The following is a 5944-nucleotide window of genomic DNA, read 5'->3' as shown; positions in this document are numbered from 1 at the left end:
TCTGTAACACAATAAACAGATGTTTCAAACTTCTCAGTTTGTCTCTCACTCAAGTATTGCATGGATGGATGTAAGTAAGTAAATGTTATTTGTAAAGATGTTTCCAGACCAGGGTCACAAAGAACTTTATCAATCAAAATCAATACACAATCAAATATATACTTAAAAGATCAAGACAACACAGAGACAAACACAAGAGTCTCAGAGAATCAAGGAAAGGCTCAAATAAAAGTGTCTTGAGATGTTTCTTGAAGGAGTCAGTAGATCATCAAACACAGATGTTTCTTGAAGGAGTCAGTAGATCATCAAACACAGATGTTTCTTGAAGGAGTCAGTAGATCATCAAACACAGATGTTTCTTGAAGGAGTCAGTAGATCATCAAACACAGATGTTTCTTGAAGGAGTCAGTAGATCATCAAACACAGATGTTTCTTGAAGGAGTCAGTAGATCATCAAACACAGAGATGGTTCCAAAGCTTAGGAGTCAACAGTCTGGAAGGATTTCTCTCCTCTGGTCCGGAAGTTCAGCAACCATCAGTAGATTCTGATCCACAGACCTCAGAGCCCGAGCTGGGGTGTAAGTCTGGATCAGATCATGAAGGTCTGACCATGAATAGATCTGAAAGTAAGAACTAGAATTTTAAAATGATCCTGAAAGAAACCAGTGAAGAGTTTGAAGGAGAAATGTGAGTTCTTCTACTAGAGCTGCTCAGAATTCTCGCTGCAGAGTTTTGTATGAACTGCAGGCGAGACACATCCTTCTTGTTAAGACACAAAATAAACTGTTACAATAGTCCAGACGAGAAGAAACAAACGCATGAATTACAAGATCATCTGGTGACAACATTTTCCTAAATTTAGAGATTTTTCTCACTTGAAACAGTTTGTGTCAGTTTTGTTCAGTGTTGAACTAGAGACATTTGTCAAACACCAGGTTTCTCAGTTTGGCAGACTGATCTAAGTCACTCAAGTAGTGACTCAACCCTGAACTTTATCATCAACAATCACCAGAGTTTGACTTTTGTCCACATTTAGCTTCAAAGTTCATTGTTTGATTTCTAGCAACAATTGACTAAGTTCAGCCTCTGGGGCTCAGTTGGATCAACAGAGCAGTAGAGCTGGATGTCGTCAGCAAAAATATGATAAGAAACATCATGATTTGACCTAGAGGAATCAAGTACAAACAATAAAGGACCCAGAACAGAACCTTGAGGGACTCCACACAACAGATGAGTCAGACCTCATTTGATTGACAGATACACTGAAACAAAAAGGTATGATGAGAACCACTGGAACACAAACCCAGACAGTCTTCATCCCTCAGTCTTCTCAGCAGGATCTGGTTCAACTGTGTCAAAGGCTGACGACAGATCCAACAGAACCAGAACATCATGATGTCACTGGACACGTTCAGTAAGACTGTTTCCATAGATGTTTGTGGAAGCCAGGCTGAAACTTCTCATGGATGTCGCTCTGATCCAAAGACAGCTGCTCAGACACCACCTTCTCTTAGTCGGGTCTAAGTCTGACTTTTTGACTAAAGGCTCCACAATGGTTTAAATGCATTTGGAAAAGGGAGAGGTTCACCATATTGGTAACCCAGGGGCCAATTACATAAAACACTTTGATAAAGAGTCTACAAGGAAGGACGTCAGACGAGCAAGAGGAGGGTTTCATCTTGTTCACCAGTGATGAAATATCCCCCAGAGTCACAGGGTTAAAAACCTCAACAATGCATTGATGTCACAGAAGACACAAGAGAATTAATCGTGTCAAACAACACTTGGGGTTTTTTCTTATTTGCTGCTACCTGTTTCCTGATGTAATCAGATCTGGCAGTTTCCACCATCTCATTGTATGAAGACATCAGATCCCTGAGGTGAAGTCTGTGCACCTCAAGTTTCGTGGACTTCCAGAGACGCTCAGTCTTTCGACAAAGTCTCTTCAGACTCAGGAGATCTTCATTTGTCCAAGGGAACCGTTTTTTCTGAATTTCAAGTTCGATTGAACAGGTTTGATCCAGTATTTCAACACAATAATCAGTGAAACAGTGAATCAAACTGTCCACGTTTAGGCAGTCGTTGAAGGAAAGAGGGTCAAGACCAAGTACAAACAGATGTGGAGGAGAGAAGGAGGAACAATGTTGTAGATTATCAAGAAGAAGAAGAAGAAGAAGAAGGAAGAAGAAGAAGAAGAAGAAGAAGAAGAAGGAAGAAGAAGAAGAAGAAGAAGAAGAAGAAGAAGAAGAAGAAGAAGAAGAAGGATGTGATGATGAACAAGTCTCTCACGGTCTCACTTGTTGAGGTTTAACCACACAACATGTGGACGACACACTAAAGACTCTGGATTGTTCCCTCTGGAGTCGACAGTGACTTTAATATTAACTCGAGCAACTTCCACATGTTTGACGTCAATGATCAAGATTCTTCAAAGAAAAACTGAAAATGACATCCAGAGAAAAAAAAAACAACGAGCAGCACATGTGTGTTTGTACTTGTGTGTTTTCACTTGTGTGTTTGCACTTGTGTGTTACCACTTGTGTGTTCTCACTTGTGTGTTTGCACTTGTGTGTTTTCACTTGTGTGTTTTCACTTGTGTGTTTGCACTTGTGTGTTTTCACTTGTGTGTTTTCACTTGTGTGTTTGCACTTGTGTGTTTTCACTTGTGTGTTTTCACTTGTGTGTTTGCACTTGTGTGTTCTCACTTGTGTGTTTGCACTTGTGTGTTTTCACTTGTGTGTTTGCACTTGTGTGTTTTCACTTGTGTGTTCTCACTTTTGTGTTTGCACTTGTGTGTTTTCACTTGTGTGTTTGCACTTGTGTGTTTTCACTTGTGTGTTCTCACTTGTGTGTTTGCACTTGTGTGTTCTCACTTGTGTGTTTGCACTTGTGTGTTTTCACTTGTGTGTTTGCACTTGTGTGTTTTCACTTGTGTGTTTTCAATTGTGTGTTTGCACTTGTGTGTTTTCACTTGTGTGTTTGCACTTGTGTGTTTTCACTTGTGTGTTTTCACTTGTGTTTTTTCACTTGTGTGTTTGCACTTGTGTGTTTTCAATTGTGTGTTTTCACTTGTGTGTTTTCAATTGTGTGTTTTCACTTGTGTGTTTGCACTTGTGTGTTTTCACTTGTGTGTGTTCACTTGTGTGTTTGCACTTGTGTGTTTTCACTTGTGTGTTTGCACTTGTGTGTTTGCACTTGTGTGTTTTCACTTGTGTGTTTTCACTTGTGTGTTTGCACTTGTGTGTTTGCACTTGTGTTTTTGCACTTGTGTGTTTTCACTTGTGTGTTTGCACTTGTGTGTTTGCACTTGTGTGTTTGCACTTGTGTGTTTTCACTTGTGTGTTTTCACTTGTGTGTTTGCAATTGTGTGTTTGCACTTGTGTTTTTGCACTTGTGTGTTTGCACTTTCACGTCCACAGTTCAAACACTTTCTTCCGGCGACTGACGGATGTTGTGAGGAAGCAGGAGTGACAAGAGTTATGGAGCAATTACAGTGATTTCTTTCACACGTTCATGAACGCACCACATTTTTGCTGATGACATCCAGCTCTACTGCTCTTTTGATCCAACTGAGCCTCAGAGGCTGAACTTAGTCAATTGTTGCTAGAAATCAAACAATGAGTGAAAACCCTTTGCAGCTAAATGTGGACAAAACTGAAACTCTGGTGATTGTTCCTGATCCCGCACCTTCTGTGGAGGAACCACAGAGACCCAGGCGGGCCACGTGTCACAAGGAGGTGTGAAGCCCGAACGTTCCACAGATTTTTATTTTTACCAGAGTTGATACTAGTTGATGTTTAATGACACCAGAGTTGATACTAGTTGATGTTTAATGACACCAGAGTTGATACTAGTGGATGTTTAATGACACCAGAGGTGATACTAGTTGATGTTTAATGACACCAGAGTTGATACTAGTTGATGTTTAATGACACCAGAGTTGATACTAGTTGATGTTTAATGACACCAGAGTTGATACGAGTTGATGTTTAATGACACCAGAGTTGATACTAGTTGATGTTTAATGACACCAGAGTTGATACTAGTTGATGTTTAATGACACCAGAGTTGATACTAGTGGATGTTTAATGACACCAGAGTTGATACGAGTTGATTTTTAATGACACCAGAGTTGATACTAGTTGATGTTTAATGACACCAGAGTTGATACTAGTTGATGTTTAATGACACCAGAGTTGATACTAGTTGATGTTTAATGACACCAGAGTTGATACTAGTTGATGTTTAATGACACCAGAGTTGATACTAGTTGATGTTTAATGACACCAGAGTTGATACGAGTTGATGTTTAATGACACCAGAGTTGATACTAGTTGATGTTTAATGACACCAGAGTTGATACGAGTTGATGTTTAATGACACCAGAGTTGATACTAGTTGATGTTTAATGACACCAGAGTTGATACTAGTTGATGTTTAATGACACCAGAGTTGACACTAGTTGATGTTTAATGACACCAGAGTTGATACTAGTGGATGTTTAATGACACCAGAGTTGATACGAGTTGATGTTTAATGACACCAGAGTTGATACTAGTTGATGTTTAATGACACCAGAGTTGATACTAGTGGATGTTTAATGACACCAGAGTTGATACGAGTTGATGTTTAATGACACCAGAGTTGATATGAGTTGATGTTTAATGACACCAGAGTTGAAACTAGTTGATGTTTAATGACACCAGAGTTGATACTAGTTGATGTTTAATGACACCAGAGTTGATACGAGTTGATGTTTAATGACACCAGAGTTGATACTAGTTGATGTTTAATGACACCAGAGTTGATACGAGTTGATGTTTAATGACACCAGAGTTGATACTAGTGGATGTTTAATGACACCAGAGTTGATACGAGTTGATGTTTAATGACACCAGAGTTGATACTAGTTGACGTTAAATGACACCAGAGTTGATACTAGTTGATGTTTAATGACACCAGAGTTGATACTAGTTGATGTTTAATGACACCAGAGTTGATACTAGTTGATGTTTAATGACACCAGAGTTGACACGAGTTGATGTTGGATGACACCAGAGTTGATACTAGTTGATGTTTGATGACACCAGAGTTGATACTAGTTGATGTTTAATGACACCAGAGTTGATACTAGTGGATGTTTAATGACACCAGAGTTGATACGAGATGATGTTTAATGACACCAGAGTTGATACTAGTTGATGTTTAATGACACCAGAGTTGATACTAGTTGATGTTTAATGACACCAGAGTTGACACAAGTTGATGTTGGATGACACCAGAGTTGATACTAGTTGATGTTTGATGACACCAGAGTTGACACTAGTTGATGTTTAATGACACCAGAGTCGATACGAGTTGATGTTGGATGACACCAGAGTTGATACGAGTTGATGTTTAATGACACCAGAGTTGATACTAGTTGATGTTTAATGACACCAGAGTTGATACTAGTGGATGTTTAATGACACCAGAGTTGATACTAGTTGATGTTTAATGACACCAGAGTTGATACTAGTTGATGTTTAATGACACCAGAGTTGATTATAGTTGATGTTTAATGACACCAGAGTTGATTATAGTTGATGTTTAATGACACCAGAGTTGATACTAGTTGATGTTTAATGACACCAGAGTTGATACGAGTTGATGTTTAATGACACCAGAGTTGATACTAGTTGATGTTTAATGACCCCAGAGTTGATACTAGTTGATGTTTAATGACACCAGAGTTGATACTAGTTGATGTTTAATGACACCAGAGTCGATACTAGTTGATGTTTAATGACCCCAGAGTTGATACTAGTTGATGTTTAATGACACCAGAGTTGATACTAGTTGATGTTTAATGACACCAGAGTCGATACTAGTTGATGTTTAATGACACCAGAGTTGATACTAGTTGATGTTTAATGACACCAGAGTTGATACTAGTTGATGTTTA

Source organism: Callionymus lyra, chromosome 15 (genome assembly GCF_982586985.1).
Source record: "Callionymus lyra chromosome 15, fCalLyr1.hap1.1, whole genome shotgun sequence".
Lineage (NCBI taxonomy): Eukaryota > Metazoa > Chordata > Actinopteri > Syngnathiformes > Callionymidae > Callionymus > Callionymus lyra.
This window is presented reverse-complemented; position numbering follows the sequence as displayed.